Genomic DNA, 21,587 nt, shown 5'->3' on the forward strand with positions numbered 1-21,587 from the left:
AAACATCATTATTTTCTTATTATTATCATTGCCAATACACAACATTAGCTAAAGGTAAGATTGTAAAGTTGCTAATGTTTTTCTTTCCCTTTCAATTTCAGTTCCTTCTATGACTCAACATCAAAAACCAATATCAATATCCATAAAAAAAAGGGTAATGATGCCTTCAAAATTCAATTCATCATCTAGGTTGTACTAGAGGGGATGCCACTACCAAATAGGAGAATGCCATATAGATGATGATGTAGAGCAGGGACTTTGTAAATACTTAGACTGCTCTGGTTGTTGTAAAGGCTTTGCAAGTGTGATGTAACTACTTCCTTGAGTAGATAAATAGATAGGACCATATAGAGTGAAATTTGGACCTACTCAAAACTATCTAGATGATTGGCATGACATGGGAATAGCAGATCAAGTGGTATTCTTTAATGTTTTGTATAACAGAAAGTCAAAATATATCAGAAAAATAGAACTGCTAGTAACTCATCTGCTGGAAAAGCTTCAGTGCAGATGACATTGATGGCAACTAGGTGGCACAGTGGATAGAAAGCCAGGCCTGGAGTCAGGAAGATTAATCTTTCTAATTTAAAATCTGGTTTCAGACACTTACTAGCTGTGTGACCGTAGGTAAGTCAGTTAACTCTGTTTGCCTCAGTTATCTCATCTATGAAATGAGCTAGAGAAAGTAATGGTAAACTCTTCCATTGTATTTGTTTAGAAAACCCCAAATGAGGTCATCAAGAGTTGGACCCAACTGAAAAATAGTAAACAACAAAAATGACCCTGACCACTGAAGCAGAAAGACCCAGAGTGCCTATGAAACAGACTGAAGATATCTGCATTTCTTATGTGCCAAAACTAAGTCATAAAAATACTGAAGATTTTATTATTAATAGGTGATGGTTCCACCTGACTTTTGTCATTAATATCTCTTGATTTAAATTACCAAAGAATGTATTGCATATCAATATGTGGCAATCATGAAAAACAACCTAGTTCCTAACACCAGATTAGATGAAATAGCAGAGGAAATTGAGGTTACTTAAATCTGAGAGGGGAAAAACTCAAGAAATTGAAAGTATTGAAGATCTATGTTTCATACAAAGTCTTGTAATACTAGATAATAAGGAAACAAATGAAAAAAATAATGCTAACATCTGAACTTATTTTAAGGAAGAAATAGTCACATAGAATGAACTTTTATTTTTAATAGTATTTTTTTGCCCCCCTAAATATATCAAGACAATTTTTACCATTATTTTTTTTAAGATTTTGAGTCTGAACTTTTCTCCCTACCTATTCTATTTACCTTCTTCATTTCTTTCTTGCTTATTTTTTAATTGGATGTATTGGGTTCTGAGAGGAGATGGGTGAGGTTCCCAACTACAATAATTTTTCAGTCTACTTCTTCCTTTAACTCACTTAACCTCTACTTTAAGAATTTGGATGCTATACCACTTGGTGCATATATGCTTAGTATTGATATTGATTCATTTTCTATGGTGCCTTTTAACAAGATGCAGGTTTCTTCCTTATCTCTTTTAATTACATCTATTTTTGCTTTTATTTTCTCTGAGATCAAAATTGCTATCTCTGCTTTTTTTTTTAATATCAGCTGAAGTATAATAGATTCTGTTCCAGCCCCTTGCCTTTACTCTGTGTGTCTCTCTGCTTCAAATATGTTTCTTGTAAATAGCATACTGTAGGATTCTGATTTTTGATCCACTCTACTATCTGCTTCTGTTTTATGAGAGAGTTTATCCCATTAACATTCACAGTTATGATTACTGTGTATTTCCCTTTATCCTATTTTTCCTCCTATTTGTTTTCTCTCTCCTTTCACTCTTTCCCTCCTTATCAGTATATTGCTTCTGTCTACGACCTCCCTTGATCTGCCAGCTCTTCTGTAAGTCCTCCCCATTTGCCTAATCTTTTCTCCTCCTACTTCCATGTCAAGTAATCTAGAGGCTCAAGTGATGTCCATCACTCACCCTCCCATCTTCCCCTTTACTATAATGGGGCTTTTGAATGTCTTCATGTGAAATAATTTACCCCATTCTGCTTCTTTTTTCCTTCTGCACCCAGTGTGCTCCTCTTTCTCATCCCTTAATATTTTTATGTCATTCCCTCAAATTAACCCTATTCATAACCTCTCTATATATATTGCTTCTAGCTGTATTATTAGTGACACAATTTTTTTAAGAATTACAAATAACCTTTTCCCATGTTTGAATGTAAGTAGTTTGGCTCTATCAAAACCCTTATATTTCCTTTTCCCTTTTTACCTGTTTATGCTTGAGTTTACTTCTGGTCTTCTTGTTATGAAAGCTTGAAATCCTTCTATTTCATTGAATGACCATTTTTTCCTTAATGTGTTATTAGCTTAAATTCACCGTTTAAGTGATTCTTGGTTGTAGTTCTAGGTCCTTTGCCTTCTGAAATATCATGTTCCATGACCTCCTATCTTTTAGTGTTGCAGCTACAAAGTTCTGTGTAATGCTGATTATGGCTGCCTGGTACCTCAATTATTTCTTTCTGGCCACTTGCAGTAGTTTTTCCTTGATCTGATATTTCTGAAATTTGCCTATAATGTTCCTTGGAGTTTCTCTTTTGGGATCTCTTTCCTGAGGTGATCAGTGGATTCTTTAAATGCCTATTTTGCCCTCTGGTTCTAGGATATCAGCGGAATTTTCCTTGATAATTTCTTGAAAGATGCTGTTCAGGTCCTCCTTTTGTTTATGCCTTTCAGGTAGTTCAAGGATTCTGATATTGTTTCTTTTGGATATATTTTCCAGGTCAGTTGTTTTTCCCATGAGGTATTTTACATTTTCTTCTATTTTTTCATTCTTCTGAGTTTGATTGATTCTTGATGTCTCATAGAGTCATTAGCATTCACTCACCCAATTCTTAGTTTTTTTAAAATTTATTTTTTTATTAATTTAATCACTTCCATATGCTTTTGAGTTTAAAATTTTTTCTCCCCCTTTCTCCCCACCACCCTCCTCAAGATGGCACACAATCAGATATAGGCTATACACTTACATTCATACTAAACATATTTTCACATTAGTGATGTTGTAAGTAGAAATTAAAACCAATAGGAGGAACCATTAGAAAGAGGAAAAAAAACTCAAAAGGAAAGAAAAAAATAATTATTTGGCTTCCATAGTTCTTTCTTTGGGTGTGGATAGCATTTTCCATCACAAGACTTCTGGAGATGTCTTAGATCCTTGTATTGCCAGGAAGGGTTAAGTTTATCAATATTACTCATCACACAACATGGCTGTTATTGTGTACAATGTTCTCTTGGTTCTTCTCATTTCACTCAGCATCAGACCCTACAAGTCTTTCCAGGTTTTTCTGAAGTCAGCCTGTTCATCATTTCTTATAGCACAATAGCATTCCATCACATTCATATACCACAACTTGCTTAGCCATTCCCCAATTGATGGGCATCCTCTCAATTTCCAATTCTTTGCCACCACAAAAAGAGCTGCTAGGAATATTTTTGTACATGTAGGTCCTTTTCCCATTTGTGTGATCTCTTTGGGATATAGCCCTAAAAGTGCTATATGCACATTTTTATAGCCCTTTGGGCATAGTTCCAAATTGCTCTCCAAAATGATTGGATCATTTCACAACTCCACCAACAATGCATTAGTGTTCCAATTTTCCCACATCTTCTCCAACATTTATCATTTTCCTGTTTTGTCATGTTGGCCATTCTGATAGGTGTGATGTGGTACCTCAGAGTGATTTTGATTTGCATTTCTCTAATCAATAGTGATTTAGAACATTTTTTCATATGACTAGAGATGGCTTTAATTTCTTCATCTGAGAACTGCCTGTTCATATCCTTTGACCACTTATCAAATGGGGAATGGCTTGTTTTCTTATAAATTTGACTTAATTCTCTATATATTTTAGAAACGAGGCCCTTATCAGAGAGACTGGTTGTAAAAATTCTTTCCCAATTTTCTACCTTTTTTCTAATCTTAGTTGCATTGACTTTGATTGTGCAAAAACTTTTCAATTTAATGCAATAAAAATTATCTATTTTGCTTTTCATAGTGTTCTCTATCTCCTGTTTGGTCATGAATTCTTCTGTTGTCCATAGATCTGACAGGTAAACTATTCCTTGCTCTCTCAGTTTGCTTATAGTATCAGCCTTCATATCTAAATCATGTACTCATTTTGACTTTATCTTGGTATATGTTGTGAGATTTTGGTCTATGCTTAGTTTCTATAGCTTAAACTAAGTATAGACCAAGTATATAAGGTGGGTATATAGGGTGGGGAAATCTTAAGCATATCAGAGCAGATCAGAAATGGAGGAGGTCAAAGCTTCCATGACACTCAGCAGTGGGATCAAGCCCAGGAGTGGCCGCGATAGGTTTAGCTTAGAGTAAGACTTTGGTCTATACTTAGTTTCTGCCATACTCTTTTCCAGGTTTCCAAGCAGTTTTTTTTTTTTCAAAGAGTGGGTTCTTATCCCAGAAGCTGGGGTCTTTGGGTTTATCAAATAATATATTACTATAGTCATTGACTACTGTGTTTTGCATACTTAACCTATTCCACTGATCCACCACTCTATTTCTTAGCCAGTTCCAAGAAGTTTTGATGATTGCTGCTTTATAATATAATTTAAGATCTGGAATGACTAGGCCACCTTCCCCTGCATTTCTTTTCATTAGTTCTCTTGATATTCTGGACCTTTTGTTCTTCAAATGAATCTTGTTATTATTTTTTCTAACTCTATAAAATAAGTTTTTTGTAGTTTGATTGGTATGGCACTGAATAAGTAAATTAGCTTCAGTAGAATTGTCATTTTTATGATATTAGCTTGGCCTACCCATGAGTAACTGATGTTTTTCCAATTCTTTATATCTCATTTTATTTGCATGAAAAGTGTTTTGTAATTGTGTTCATAGAGTTCCCAGGTTTGTTTCAGGAGGTAGACTCCTAAATATTTTATGATGTCCACAGTAAGTTTAAATGGAATTTCTCTTTCTACCTCTTGCTATTGGGCTTTGTTGGCAATGTATAGAAATGCCTATGATTTATATGGGTTAATTTTATAGCCTGCAACTTTGCTCAAGTTGCTTATTATTTCAAGGAGTTTTTTACTTGATTCTCTGGGATCCTCTAAGCATAACACCATGTCATCTGCAAAGAGTGATAGCTTTGTTTCTTTGCCTATTCTAATGTCTTCAATGTCTTTTTCTTCTCTTATTGCTAAAGCTAATGTTTCTAGTCTGATGTTGAATATCAGTGGTGATAATGGACATCCTTGTTTCTCCCCTGTTCTTATTGGAAATGCTTCTAGCTTGTCCCTATTACATATTATGCTTGCTGAAGGTTTTAGACAGATGCTATTCATTATTTTAAGGAAGATGCATTTATATCTATGCTCTCTAGTGTTTTTAATAGGAATAGGTGTTTTATTTTGTCAAAAGCTTTTTCTGTATCTATTGAGATGATCATGTGGTTTCTGTTAGTTTTGATGTTGATATGATGGATTATGCTGATAGTTTTCCTTATATTGAACCAGCCCTGCATTCCTGGTATAAATCCTACCTGGTCATAGTGTACTATTCTTGTGATAAGTTGCTGTAATCTATTTGCTAATATTTTGTTTAAAATTTTTGCATCTATATTCATTAGAGAAATTGGTCTATAATTTTCTTTCTCTGTTTTGACTCTTCCTGATTTAGGTATCAGTGCTGTATTTGTATCGTAAAAAGAATTTGGTAAGATTCCTTCTTTAGCTATTTTACCAAATAGTTTATATAGTATTGGAATTAATTGTTTTTTAAGCATTTGATAGAACTCTCATGTAAATCCATCTTGCCCTGGAGATTTTTTCCTAGGGAGTTCATCAATGACATGTTCAGTTTCTTTTTCTGAGATGGGGTTATTTAAGTATTTTACTTTCTCTTCTGTTAATCTGGGCAATTTATATTTTTGTAAATATATATCCATTTCACTAAGATTGTCAAATTTGTTGACATATAGTTGGGCAAAATAATTCCTAATTGTTGTTTTAATTTCTTCTTCCTTGGTAGTAGTTTCACCCTTTTCATTCTTGATACTAGTAATTTGGTTTTCTTCTTTCTTTTTTTTAAATTAGATTAACCAAAGGTTTATCTGTTTTATTGGTTTTTTCATAAAACCAGCTCTTAGTTTTATTTACTAGTTCAATAGTTTTCTTAATTTCAATTTTATTAATTTTTCCTTTGGTTTTCAATTTTTCTAATTTGGTGTTTAATTGAAGATTTTTAATTTATTCTTTTTCTAGTTTTTTTAGTTGTATGCCCAATTCATTGATCTCCTCTTTTTCTATTTTATTTATGTAAGCATTTAGAGATACAAAACCTCCCCTAAGAACTGCTTTTGCTGCATCCCATAAGTTTTGGTATGTTGTCTCATTATTGTCATTCTCTTGAATGAAATTATTGATTGTTTCTATGATTTGTTCTTTGACCCAATCATTTTTTAGGATTACATTATTTAGTTTCCAATTATTTTTTAGTCTATCTTTCCATGGCCCTTTATTACATATAATTTTTGTTGTATCATGATCTGAAAAGGATGCATTTACTATTTCTGCCTTTCTGCATTGTGCCCTAGTGCATTGTCAATTTTTGTATATGTGCCATGTATCACTGAGAAAAAAGTATATTCCTTTCTATCCCCATTCAGTTTTCTCCACAGGTCTATCACACCTAACTTTTCTAACGTTCTGTTCACCTCCTTAACTTCTTTCTTGTTTATTTTGTGGTTAGATTTATCTAGTTCAAACAGGGGGAGGTTGAGGTCCCCCACTAGTATAGTTTTGCTGTCCATTTCTTCCTGTAACTCCCTAAACTTCTCCTCTAAGAATTTGGATGCTATATCATTTGGTGTATATATGTTTAGTAATGATATTACTTCATTGTCTATGGTGCCTTTTAGCAGGATGTAGTTTCCTTCCTTAAGTCTTTTGATAAGAGCTATTTTGCTTTTGGTTTGTCTGAGATCAGGGTTGCTACTCGTGCTTTTTTTACTTCAGCTGAAGCATAATATATTTTGCTCCAGCCTTTTACCTTTACCCTGTATGTGTCGCTCTTTTTTAAATGTGTTTCTGGTAAACAACATATTGTAGGATTATGGTTTTTAATCCAATCTGCTATATGCTTCTATTTTATGGGAGAGTTCATCCCATTCACATTTACAGTTATGATTAGTATCTGTGTCTTTTTCTCCATCCTTCCCCCCGCATTTATGCTTTTCTTTTTCCTTTCTCCTTTCCCCCCCTCACTAGTGTTTTGCTTTTGACCAGTACCTCCTTCAGTCCCACCTCCCTTCTATTATCCCTTTCCCTTTTCTTTCCCTTTACCCTTAATGCTTCTTCCCTCCCTTATATCTCCCCTCCCTTTTCTTTCCCCTTTCCCCTCCTACTACCTATAGTGCAAGTTAGATTTCTATACCTAATTGATTATGTTATTCCCTTCTTGAGCCAAATCTGATGAGAGTAAGGTTCAAACAATGCTCATCTCCCTCACTTTTTTATCTCTGCTCTAATAGGTTTTTGTGTCTTTTGCTGTAATGTTATTTACCCTTGTCTGCCTCCTCCTTTCTAAGTACATTTTCTTAGCTCAGACTAATGCACTTATTTGGATCCATTTAACCCACTTGATTAAATTTTTTTCTTATCATTACATCAAAGTCAACTTATACCAACCCCCTTTATGTATACTCCTTTAACATGGTATAATAACAATACAGTTCTCAAGAGTTGCAAGTGTCATCTTCCCTTGTAGGGATGTAAACATTTTGCCCTTATTAACAACATATTGTATCTTTCTGTCCCATTTACCTTTTTATGTCTCCCTCGAATCTTGTACTTGAAGATCAAATTTTTTGTTCAGCTCTGGTCTTTTTATCAGGAACATTTGGAAGTCCCCTATTTCATTGAATATCCATCTCTTTCTTTGAAAAATCACACTCATTTTCACTGGGTAGTTAATCTATGGCTGCATTCCAACCTCCTTTGCCTTACAGAATATCATATTCCCTGCCCTACGGTCTTTTAATATAGAGGCTACATGGTCCTGTGTAATCCTGACTGTGGTTCCATGATATTTAAATTTTTTCTTCCTGGCTGCTTGCAGTAATTTCTCTTTAATCTCATAATTTTGGAATTTAGCTACTATATTCCTTGGCGTATTTAATTTGGGACCTCTTTCAGGTGGGGAGTGGTGGATTCTTTCTATAGTTATTTTACCTTCAGGTTCTAGCAGTTCAGGGCAGTTTTCCTTTACGATTTCCTGAAGGATATTGTCCAGGCTCTTTTTTTCATAATGACTTTCAGGTAGGCCTATAATTTTTAAATTGTCTCTCCTGGATTGATTTTCCAGGTCAGCTGTTTCTCCCATGAGATATTTTACATTTTCATCTATTTTTTTCACTTTTTTGTTTCTATTTGACTGATTCTTGCTCTCTCATAGAGTCATTAGTTTCCATTTGTTCAATTCTAATTTTTAACATTTTTTTTCTGTTAGATTTTGTACTTTCTTCTCCAATTGATCAATTGTATTTTTAAGGTATTTATTTTCTTCATTGTACTTTTTTTCCAATTGGCCAATTGTACTTTTAAAGGACTCCTCTACTTCCCTCATTTGACTTTTAAAATACTTCTTGAGTTCTTCTAAGGAGGCTTTTTGGGCTTCAGACCAGTTCATATTCCCTTTTGATGTTGCAGATGTGGGTTTGATGACAGTGTTGTCCTCTTCAGAATTTCTGTCTTAATCTTCATTCTTCTCATAATATGAATCTATCATGTGTTTCTTTGTACTCATGGTGTTTCTTTATTCCCTGGCTTTTAAAGAGATTAAGTTTTCCTTCTGGGGAGCAGAGGGTACTGACCCAAGCTTCTTGTGTTTGGAGCCTAGGTCTTGGTCACTGGCTTTGTGTGATGGGGCCTCTTATGTTGACAATTGGAGGCTGTAGGGTTCCTGAAGCTTATCTTGTGTTGGGCTGGAATTAGCAAGGCTGGGACTTTCAGGTAAATCTAGGTTTCCTGCTTTTCCTTTCCTTTAGCTTTCTTTAGCTCCTTTTAGATAAGTGTTGCCAGGTGTTTATCTGCCTGGGGCCCCTTGCAGTGCTGCCTCCCTTATTTCTGTTGAGGCACTAGGAGACTTCTTTGCTGTAGAATGTCGAAGCACCTGATGGTTTTCTGAGCTGGTTTCCACCAGTTACCCCACCCTCACTGAGGCACTCAGAGGTACAGCTGTTGGTGTTTGCCTGCTCGACCACCTGGGCTTCAGGATCTCCTCCTGGTTGGCAGTTGGAGGCTGTAGGGTTCTGACAGCTTACCTGGTGTTGGGCTGGAATCAACTAGGCTGGAACTTTTTGGCACCTCTAGGTTGCTTTCTTCAGCTCCTTTCAGAGGAATGCTGCTGGGTTCTTATCTGCCTGGGGCCCTTTGTAGTGCTGCTTCCCTTATTTTTGCTGAGGCACTAGGAGACCCATTTGCTGTAGAATGGTGAGGCACCAGACTCCTGGTGTGCTAAAGTGGGTCTTTCCACTAGCTGGCTGGGCAAGTCCTATTTTATACTGCTCCCCTTCCCCCAAGGTAAGAGGGGCTTTTCCCGTTAATCCCTCTAGCTACCTGGACTACTACACTGCTGCACCCCATATTTCTTTGGGTTCAGCTGTTCCAGGGTTTTTTGGGTGTGATATTTTCTGGGTTTTCAGAGGTTGATAGGGGAGGGTGAGAGTAACTACCTTTTTACTCTGCCAACTTGGCTTCCAGAAGCAGAAGTGCCCAATTCTTACTTTTAAGAAGTTGTTTTTCCTACATTAGCTGTTGTACTTTCTTTTCTATTTGACCAATTTTACTTTTTAAGGAGTTGTTTTCTTTAGTGGATTTTTGTATCACCTTTTGCATTTGGTTAATTCTACTTTTTAAGCAATTGTTTTCTTTTTTCAAGCTGTTGAAATTTTTTTTCATAATTCTCTTGCATCACTCTCATTTCTTTCCACAATTTTTCTTTTACTTCTCTTGTATGATTTTAAACTTCTTTTTGAGCTCTTCCATGGGTCCTTTCAGGGCTTGACACCACTTCCCATTTTTCTTTGGGTTTTTCTCATAGGTATTTTGACATTGTTGTCCTCTCCTGAGTTTGTGTCTTAATCCTCCCTATAGCTATAATAACTTTCTATGGTCAGATTCTTTTTTATTTTTTGCTCATCTTTTTTGGCCTTTTCCCTCTCTTTTAAATTTAATTTCTGCTCCCAGTATGGGATGGACACTGTCTCAGGATTTTTGTGCCAGAAGTTGTAGGCCCTCATTGTTTACCTGTTGTTGCCCTGTTGTTGCCTTGAGGTGCACAGGGGACCCTCATATCTGATGCTGTGCTGAGGAGGTGGATTAGGGGCTGGCTGGCACTGCTGGAGGCCTTAGTGGTCTGGCAGCTTACTTGATGCTAAGCCTGGGTCCTAGTGGTGGTGTCTGAGGTGTACTGAAGCTGGTGGGGTGTTTCTGTGTTTCCCTGTTCTGGCCACTGGTGGCTGCCTTTTTGCACAGGGCTAAACTGAAGCATGTGGTGGTTTTCAGAGCTGAAGTCTGCCTGTTCCACTGCCTGTATCTACTGCTAATTTGCTGAGGTGGGACTTGCTCCTCGCTTGATGGAATACTTACTGTCCTGGATGTTCCTCTTTTACCTGAGTGAGACAGACTTCTCCTGCCAAGTTTCCAAATTTCTTGGGCTCAAAGACTGTTTCAGTCTCTCTTTCTGCTGGTTTTGCTGTTCCAGGATTTCTTTGTGGCACTATTTTATAGTTGTTTGGAAGTAATTGTGAGGGAGTTATAGCAATTTACTGCTTACTCCACTATCTAGGCTACCAGAAGTCAACTCCACACAGAACGAAATTTTGAAGAGCCTTTTTTGAATTTGATGTAATGAATATGACTAATAGACTAATGAAAACAAAACAGAACAAAACGGTGTCATTAAAATATTATCTGCTTCTAACCTTCAAGGACAAATGTTTTCTCTTATGAGTTAACAGAAAGTATATTAAAAATATTAGGACTTGAATACAACAATGTATGTCACAGGAGGAAAAAGTATAGCTACCAAGGAATATTTCTACAGATAGGTATTGGACAGCACCATGGCTTGAGTGGTTGGAGAACACCATTGAAGACTTGTGAAAAGACACTGAATGATCAGCTAAACTTTTAAGTACTATACACAGGAGAAACTTTAAACATCATATTGCCCAATTAAAGGCTTTAACAAAGAAAACAATGGAATGGAATTAAGAAAAAAGCATGACAAATTCTTAAAACACTTAATCAATACTTGTAACCAAAAGACAAAAAATTAAAGCAATGCAAGAAATCAAAGCAACACAAAGAACAATTCAAAATGGGAGAGATTACATAAAATTTTAGAATATTAGACCTCTATAACTCTTATTTAACAGATCATGAAAGTGAGGTTTAGAGAGGTGAATTGATTTATTCAAGGCACTATTAACTAGTGTCAAAACAAGTATTTAACTTTCAGGCATTCTTTCTGCTACAGTCCTCCCCCACCCCCTATTTCTATCCATGTTTCTCTAAAACAGTAGTCACTCACCTGAGTCACATATATAAAAAATTTTATAGTAGCTCTTTTTGTGGTGGCAGAGAATTGGAAATTGAGAGAATGTCCATCAATTGGGGAATAGCTGAACAAATTGTGATATATGAATGTAAGTGAATGCTATTGTTCTTTAAGAAATGACAAGTAGGATGATTTCAGAAAATCCTGGAAAGGCTTACATAAACTGATATAAAATGAAGTGAGCGGAACCACAAGAACATCGTACACAGTAACAGCCACATTGTGTGATCATCAACTATGAGCTTAGCTCTTCTCAGCAACACAATGATTCAAGAAAATTCCAAAAGACTTTTAATGGAAAATGCTATGCATATCCAGAGAAAGAACTGATGGAGTCTGAATTCAGATTGACACATAATATTTCCACTTTATTTTTTTCACGGTTTTTTTTTTCACTTTTGGTCTGTTTCTTTTATAATTTAAAAAATGAAAAATATTTTAAAATTTAAATTCTAAAGAAAATTTAAATTTTAATATTTTTAAAATTTACAAAAGTTACAATATGACTGATATGGAAATATGCTTTACATGATTGCATATCTATAACCTTTTTCAGATTGCTTATCATCTTAAGGAGGGGGTAGGGGAGAGAGGGAGAGATAAAATTTGCAAGTTATTTATTACTACACAGAAAAGAATGAAGACCATAACAAGAATCACAACATGCATCAACAAAATGATTTAAATAAGATTCATTTACATAAACTTATCTATGTCCTGCAGTAGACTGGGAGGATAATATTCAAGTCCCATTGGGGTATATCACGGCTTTTGGGACTGGTAATTAGCTAATTTAAAAATTTCCTTGTACTGTCCAAACAGTGGATTGGAGAAAGCCTGTCTATGAAGTAGATAAAATGGGCCAGTTCTTTCTTTCTCATGGCCCTTCTCTCCAATGCAAATGTTCCCTCTTCTTTTGATGACTATATTGATTATATTACTGTGACCTGGCAGTTAATGATATCTCTCCACAGCTATAGAATTGAAGACCTTTAAAAATTCAAAATATCACCTAATTAATTAAAGAAAAAGAAAAAAATAGAAAGAGGTCCATTCTAGGGATAGGGCATTGACTAACTCTGACTATATGAGATGTGTTGGGAAATAGTACAGCTGCTTTTCCTGACCCACCTATATAGACAAAACTCAGAATACTGTTTAAATTTCATAGACAGTAAGGAAATGAAGGAGGAAGGGAAGAAAGGATGATGGAAGGAGAGAGAGAGAGAGTGAGAGAGAGAGAGAGAAAGAAAGAGAAAGAGAAGTGTAGAGAAGCAGAAACAGACAAAAGACAGAGACAATGAGAGACACAAAAAAGAGGAAATAAGAGGAGTTAGACAGATACACATGGAGACAGAAGGACAGAGATGGAGAGGTGAATTAAGCCTTTTGTTCATAATCTGAGTTCTGGCTCAGCAGCCAACTAGAGAAATTTTCATTACAACGTAATGCAAAACCAGAAGCTGATCCCCTGGAATATCCACATGGTCTACTGAAAGCAGGCAGTGCATTTCTGTGAATGATCTGTACAAACCCATTTGATTCCAGGAAGATCTGACATAAGAATTCAGCTCATTTTCATTTAATCAGTTGTATCTTGCCTGTTTGGATGATATCGTTCTGGAAGTAAATGTTGTGAAACAGGCAATTTGAAGAGTCAGGCTAAAAGGGTATAGTTACTCTGTAATAGTACTCCAGGGGCATAACTCACGGTCAGTTAATATTTAGGAATAGATCCTTCTCCACTTTGTGTCATGTACAACTTTTAAAGCCCTGTCTGTCCATTTTAGAGTTGAAATGGAGAAACAATTGTATAAATTTGATAGTGTTGTCATATCAAATCAGTTTTAGCCATGAGACTGCACACCTATAGCACACTTGATAATTCATTTAAATATAATGAATAATATTCATTAAATGGTTTTATATGTAGAATTTATTTCAATTGAAATATACAAAAATTGTAGTTCTTGTCCTCATGAAGTATTTATGAACTTATGAGTGGGTCTTTCTATGTAACTTATAAAAAATATAACACAAGTACACTATAATAGGAGAAAAAGAGAGATTTAGACAGTTGCTATCATAAAGGAATGAAAGAACATTTATTAATTACTACATGGAAGTGAGCCAAGCTCTGGGGGTCCAAAAACAAAATAACAATAACAAAACAACAAAACAGATAGTTCTTTTCCTCAAGCAGTCTCTCCCATAGGGAAAGACACTACATATACAGAAATGTGAACAGAGAAGGGGGTCTTGGTTTGGGCAGTCACAGAGATGGTGTGTTGATCCATAATACAATGATTTGTCATTTACTTGTTGATAGCAATGTTATTGTTGTTTTAATTACTACACATAGAGAAAGGAATGTGAGAGGAAGTGAGGGAGCAAGGGAGGTGATAGTAGGGTAGATGACATGATGACATTGGTAGAGTGATGGATAGGATGTAAAGCATCAAAGAAATTTAAAAAGAAACAGATCATTTTTAACCTTAGAGGATGGATATATATTACAGAAGTTTTAATGGAGTAGGTGACATCTGTTTCCTGAAACAATGAAAATATTTCATAAGGTTGACTCAAAAACATGTATTCCGGGCATGGGGTGATGACATGAGCAAATGCATAGCTGCACATAATTACAGGATGAGATAAAGGGGAAAAATCAATCTAAATTGGAAAGAGAATATAATACCTGAAAGAGAATAGTGTAAAGTGAGGCCAGGAAGCTATTTCAAGAGTTTTGTCCTATAGGCAATGGGAATCACTGAATTTTTAGAAAAGAGGATCAACATGGTTAGGTCAGTGCATTAGGAAGATTAATTTGACATCTATCTCTGTGAACATCTTTGAAGAAATAAAGAAGAATACTGCAGATGGTAGTGGAGACAGTCATGGTATTTTAGAATAAAATACACTATATGTCCAAAGAATAAAAAGAGTAAAGTTTGTGTCAAGTAACTACATGATAGAAAGAGGAGATGGACAGATTATATGGCAAGGGAAGGGAATTTTCATATGAACCTGGGCAGATGAAATCAAACTTCCTCTCCTAGGAACTATCTAATTGATGTTAGCATTCTGTGTAATGCTTTCTTGTTTCTCCCTGGGCTAGAGAATTTATCATTTAGCAATTTGATCTCAAAGTGTTTAGATTCTATTGAAAATTTTTAATAGTATTTTTTTTCCAATTACATATAAAGATAATTTTTAACATTCATTTTTAAGTTGAATTCTAAATTTTCTTCCTGCCTTTCTCCCCAGCTCCCTCCCTAAGACAGCAAGCAATTTGATACAGATAAGGGCAATCATATAAAACATATTTCCATATTAGTCACATTGTGAAAGAAGAAATGGACCAAAGGAAAGAAAAAGTAAAAAAGTGGAAATAATGTGCTTCAATCTGCATTAAGACTCTATCAGTTCTTTCTTTGAATGTCAATAGCATCTTATATCATGAGCTATTTGGAATTGCTTTGGATCATTGTATTGCTAAGAAGTGCTAAGTCATTCATAGTTAATCATCATACAGTGTTGCTCTTACTGTGTGCAATGTTCTTGTGGTTCTGCTCACTTCATTGCATATCAGTTTATGTAAGTTCAGGATTTTCTGAAATTTACCTTTCTTACACAACTTATTCAGTCATTCCCCAATTGATTTGCATTTCTCTAACCAATAGTGAATTGGAGCATTTTATATAAATATAGATAACTTTGATTTCTTCATCTCATAAGTGCCTATTCATATCCTTTGATCATTTATCAATTGAGGAATGATTTATAATCTAAATTTGACTCTGTTCTCTAAGTATTTGAGAAATGAGGCCTTTGTTAGAGATACTTGCTAAAAAATTGCTTCCCAGCTTTCTGCTTTCCTTCTAATCTTGGTTTCATCAGTTTGGTTTGTGAAAAACTTTTTAATTTAATAAAATCAACATTATCCATTTTAATACTCATAATGTTCTCCATCTCTTGTTTGGTCACAAATTCTTCCCTTCTCAATAGATGTAATAGGTAAAGTATTCCTTGCTCTCTTAATTTGCTTTTTGTATGATTCTTTATGTTTAAAGCAACTACTCATTTTGACCTTATCTTGATATATGGTGTAAGATATTGGTCTATACCTACTTTCAGCCACATTTTTTCAGTTTTCTCAGTGGTTTTTGTCAAATAGTGAGTTCTTATCCAAGAAGCTATGGTCTTTGAGTTTATCAAATGCTAGATCACTATGATTATTTACTAATGTGTATTGTGTATCTAATCTATTACAATAATCTATTACTCTATTTCTTAGCCAGTACCAGATAGATTTGATAATGTCTGCTTTATAATATAATTTGAGATCTGGTACAGCTAGGTCACCTTTCTTTGCATTTTTTTTCATTAATTCTCTTGATATTCTTCACCTTTTCTTCTTGCAGATGAATTTTGCTGTTATTTTTTCTAGCTCTACCAAATATTTTTTGGTAGTTTGGTATAGCACTGAATAAGTAAATTAATTTAGATAGAATTATATTGACTCAGTCTACCCATGAGCAATTAACAATTTTCCAGTTGTTTAGATCTCACTTTATTTGTTTGAAAAGTGTCTTTTAATTATGTTCATATAGTTCCTAGGCTTGTCTTGGCAGGTAGACTTCCAAGTATTTTATATTTTTTAAAGTTATTTTAAATGGAATTTCTCTTTCTAACTCTTGCTGCTGGGTTTTGTTGCTTTGATATAGAAATGCTGATGATTTATGTGGGTTTTGTTTTATATCATACATTTGTTAATTATTGCAAATAATTTTTTAGTTGTTCTGGCATTCTCCAAGTATACCATTATATCATTATATCATCTGCAGAAAGTGATAATTTTGATTCTTCATTGCCTGATCTAATTCCTTCAATTTCTTTTTCTACTCTTATTGCTATAGATAACAATTCTAGTACAATATTGGAAAATAATGGTGATAATGGGCATCTTTATTTCATCTCTGTTCTTATTGGGAAGGCTTCTAGATTAACCCCATTATAGATAACACTTGTTGATGATTTTACATAGATACTACTTATCATTTTAATCAAAGCTCCATTTATTCCCATGCTCTCAGGTATTCTAATAAGGAGTACTGTATTTTGTCTGAGATCATGATTGTTATCCCTGCTTTTTTTTTCTTACTTTAGCTGAAGCATAATATCTTCTTCTCCAGCCTTTTATCTTTATTCTGCATGTGTCTCTTGGCTTCAAATATGTTTCTTATAAGCAACATACATGTTGTAGGATTCTGTGCTATCCAATACCATTTTATGGGGGACCAGTCACATTCATGGTTATGATTAATAGCTGAGTATTTCTTTCCATTTTATTTTTCCCCTGGTTATACCTCTCTCTCTCTCTCTCTCTCTCTCTCTCTCCCTGTCTCTGTCTGTGTCTGTCTTTCTGTCTCTCTCTTTTATTCTTTCCCTCATCAACAATGTTTTACTTTTGTCCACTGCCTCCCTCAATCTATCTTCCCTTCTATGATCTCCCCTCCTGTTCTTGTGCCCTTCCCCTGTTACTCCCTATAGGGTAATATAGATTTTTAGATCCAGTTGAGTATGTACATTATTCTCTCTCTGAGACAAATCAAATGAGAATAAGGTTAAAGCAATGCTCTCCCCCTCCCTTCTTTTCCTTCACTTTAATAGATCTTTTGTACCTCTTCATGAGTTGCAATCTTCCCCATTCTACCTCTTCCTTCTCTCTTCTCCCAGTGCAATTCTCTTTCTCAGCCCTTATTTTTTTAATATTATCTCATCAGAGTCAATTTATACCCACAGTTTTTGTCTAGGTATACTTTTAACTGCCTTAATAAAGATACATTTCTTAAGAGTTACAAATATCATCTTCCCATGTAAAGATATAAACAATTTAACCTTATTAAACGTTTATTTATTTGTTCTTTTCTTTTCCTGCTACTTTTTATGGTTCTCTTGAGTCTTATATTTGAAAATCAAAATTTCTGTTTATCTCTGATCTTTTAACCAGAAGTGTTTGAAAGTCCCTTATTTAATTGATTCCCCCCCCCCCTCCAGTATGGTTATTCTCACTTTTATTGGGTAGTTGATTTTTAGTTGTAATCCACATTCCTTTGCCTTTCAAAATATCATATTCAAAGTCCTCTAATTCTTTAATGGAGAAACGGATAAATCCTCTGTTATCCTGACTGTGTCTCCTTGATATTTGAATTGTTTCTTTCTGGCTCACTGCAGTATTTTCTCCTGGACCTGGGAGTTCTGGAATTTGGCTGTAATATTCCTAGAAGTTTTCACTTTGGGATCTCTTTTAGGAAGTGATTGGTGAATTCCTTCAATTATTATTTTATCTTCTGGTTCTAGGATATCAAGGCAATTTTCCCTGTTAATCTCCTGAAAAATCCTGTCCAGGATCTTTCTTTTTTTTCCCCTTTCTTTTCTTTTTCTTTTCTTTTCTTTTTTTTATAACCATGGCTTTCAGGTTATATACTCATCCTTAAATTATCTTTCCTAGATCTCTTCTCCAGGTCAGTTGTTTTTCCAATAAAAATATTTTATATTTTCTTCTTTTTTTTCATTCTTTTGCTTTTGTTTGATTGATTCTTGATATCTCATTAAGACCTTAGCTTCTATGTGCCCAAATCTAATTTTTAAGAAATTATTTTCTTTACTTACCTATTATACCTCCTTTTCCATTTGGCCAATTCTACTTTTTAAGGAGTTGTTTTCTTCAATTTTCTTTGTACACCATTTTCCATTTTTTGCATTTCCTTTACCAATTTGTTTATACTTTTTTCATGACTCTCTTGCATAATGCTCATTTCTTTCCCCAATTTTTCCTCTACCTCTCTTATTTGATTTTTAAAATCCATTTTGAACTTCACTAGGATGAATTTTTGGGCCTGAGACCAATTCATATTTCTCTTACAAGCTCAGTAGAGGATTTTTGATATTTTGACATCATTGTGCTTTATTGTGTTTGTGTTTTGATCTTCTCTGTCATTATAGCAGTTTTCTATTGTCAAGGGTTTTTTGTTCATTTGTTTGTTTCATTTTTTCCTCATTTCCAGCCTATTTTATGACTTTTAAAGTCGAGCTCTACACTTGGGGTACAGGGGGCACTGTCCCAAGCTTCTTGCACTAGGGCCAGGATCCTGGTCAGTGGCTTGCTACTTTGGGGACTCTGGACCTGAAAGTTCACCTGCTGTGCCAGAGTCACTCAGCTTTGTCGTATCTGCTATGCTAGTGCTCTGGAGCTGGTAGTTCACCTGCTGTGCTGGGGCTGGAGGGCACATAGCTGACTTGCTGTGCTGTTAGCCTATTGAACCAGGCCATCAGGGCCTTGGTTGCTGATCTGTACTGGGGCCACAGGACTCTTGCTATTTTTTTTGTGGGGTTTGTTGCTACAGAATTCATTTTGAGGCATGTGTTAAAGTGGTTTCAAGAGGAATTTGAGGGAGCCCAGGCAACTTCATGTCTTCTCTCCACCAACTTGATCTCCTACCCTTTTGAAACTTGAGAAACTGCTCCATGTTATCTAATGTTGACCATTTCTCATGAAATGTGCTTGACCCAGTTGGGCAGAAGAGAGCCTTCCACAAGGCAGGATACAACAAAGGCCACATTGATTTAAGCTTCTTCTCCTCCTCTAAGCCTGATTCATTCTCTTCCCCTCCTCTCTCTTCATGGTCCTCTCTTTCTGCTATCTCTGTTTCTCTCCCATGTGCTCAACAAATACTTGACACTGGGCTGAAAACCTTAAGAGATATCTTCACCCATCTGGAGAAATGTGGGAGATGAATCAAACTGCTGGGATTTGGGGAAGCTAATTAAACATGCTTCCTGATCTAATCTTTTGTTTCATTGTAAAATCTGGAAAATTTCTTTTAGTGTAGCTATAAAAGACAGAGAGAGAGAGAGAGAATGTGTGTAAACAAATGAACAAAGAAACCAAATAGATGGAAGGAAATACAAAGTAAGATATCATAACTGTTTATATGAATGTGATGAATGAAGATGGATAACCAATTATATTAGAAACCAAAATCTCACAATCTGTTTTTATACAAAAACAAAACAAAGCTAAACAAAATAGAATAAAATAAAACTACACTTGAAATGGAAAGACACACATAGAGTTAAAAATAAGAGGCTGGAGCAGATTTTATTATGCTTCAGGTGAGGTAAAAAAGATGGTGGTAGCAATCATCATCTCAGACAAAGGAAAAGCAAAAAATAAACCTAATTAAGAGAGATATACAGGGAAACTATATGTTGCTAAAAAAATGCTGTAGACAATGAATTAAAATCAATACATGCACCAACTGGCAGAATGTCTTACACTGTTTATCAAGATCAGGTCAAAATGGGGACGTGATTTATACACAAGAGTGGTATCATAAACAAAATCAGGGGAACATGGAAAATTTTACCTAACATATATATAGCTAAGGTAAGAAATTGTGATCAAGCAAGAGATAAAGTCATGTAAAGTAAAGTGGATAATTTAGATTTTATGGAATTAAAAAGGGTTTACACAAACACAACTAATGCAGCCAAGATGAGAAGGAAAGAAACAAAATGGGAAAAAAATTGGAGCATTTTTTTTCTGATAATGATCCCATTTCTCAAATACATAGAGAACTGATTTATAAGAATACAAATTTGTAAGAATGTAAGCCATTCCCCAATTGATAAAAGGTAAAAGAATATGTATAGGACATTTTCAGAAGACAAAATGAAAGTTATTTATAGTTAAATAAAAATGCTCTAAATCACTATGAGTGTGTATACACATATTGGTATACACACATGTGTATATATTATATAGCTAGATAGATACACACATACATACATACACACATGTATACACATATTACACATATATGTGATTTTGTTTTGTTTTATTTCATCTTCTTTGGTCATGAATAATGAAACAGTATTCAGTCAAGTCATGCAGCTTCATTCCATCATAACTGGGTCATGTTCAATTATGGCAACACCCTGTTCATTCTGTAAAACACCATAGTGGTTTCATAAAAATAAGCTGTAGAGATTTATCTCTGTGGGGAAGTCATTGAATCACATTGAAATGACCATTTGCCAGAAGCAATACTGAGGTTCAGAAAACATATGGGACATGAACAGCATGGGGAGGTACATCTGAAGCCATCCTCTCCTGGGGTATAACAGAGACACCTATTCTAAAAAAAATTCATATATTACTTTGCTGGTAGAAGGTATACGGTAGAAAGATCTTCCTGTATGGCATAGGAATGTAGTGAAAAGATCCTTGGGCTTGATATCAGAATACATGTCTAGGTTCAAATCTGTATTGTGAAGCCTGAACCACATGAACCCCACAAACCCCAATATGAAACAGAGTCTGCTCTAAGAAATTGACAAACAAAATTGGGATACATGTGTCCATGGTTTAATTTCTCTCAAGGCGGCTTGACATGCATTGCATGGGAGTTAAGTTCAAAACTGGGCCCCACCAGGGAGCCAGTTCAGAACTGGTCTGAAAGGGATTTTGGGGTACAGCATTACATACCCTTTCACCAGGTGCTTATATAAACCAGCCATTATTCCAGACCACTCCCAGTCACCTGCTCTCTGGGGAGTAGTATTTGTCTCCACCCAAGCCTGAGTAGGATAAAATCTATTCAAGTTAGGGTCTGGTTTGACCAGGATAAAACAATTTCATTATCAATGATGTCCTTCTGAAGAACTTTGAGAAAGAAGGCTGGCAGGCTGGAGCGCTGAGTCTCCAAGATACAGATTACCAAGAGAAATCATTTTTCACAATATTATGATACTGGCAAGCTATTTATCTGAACCATATGTCCACTTGTAAAATGGACACAGTGATTATTGTGCTGTTATATTTACCTTAATGAGTTGAGTTAAGTGCGTTGTAAGCCTTTAAAG

The sequence above is a fragment of the Vombatus ursinus genome, unplaced genomic scaffold, assembly GCF_900497805.2.
Source record: "Vombatus ursinus unplaced genomic scaffold, bare-nosed wombat genome assembly UNPS02001419.1, whole genome shotgun sequence".
Taxonomy (NCBI): domain Eukaryota; kingdom Metazoa; phylum Chordata; class Mammalia; order Diprotodontia; family Vombatidae; genus Vombatus; species Vombatus ursinus.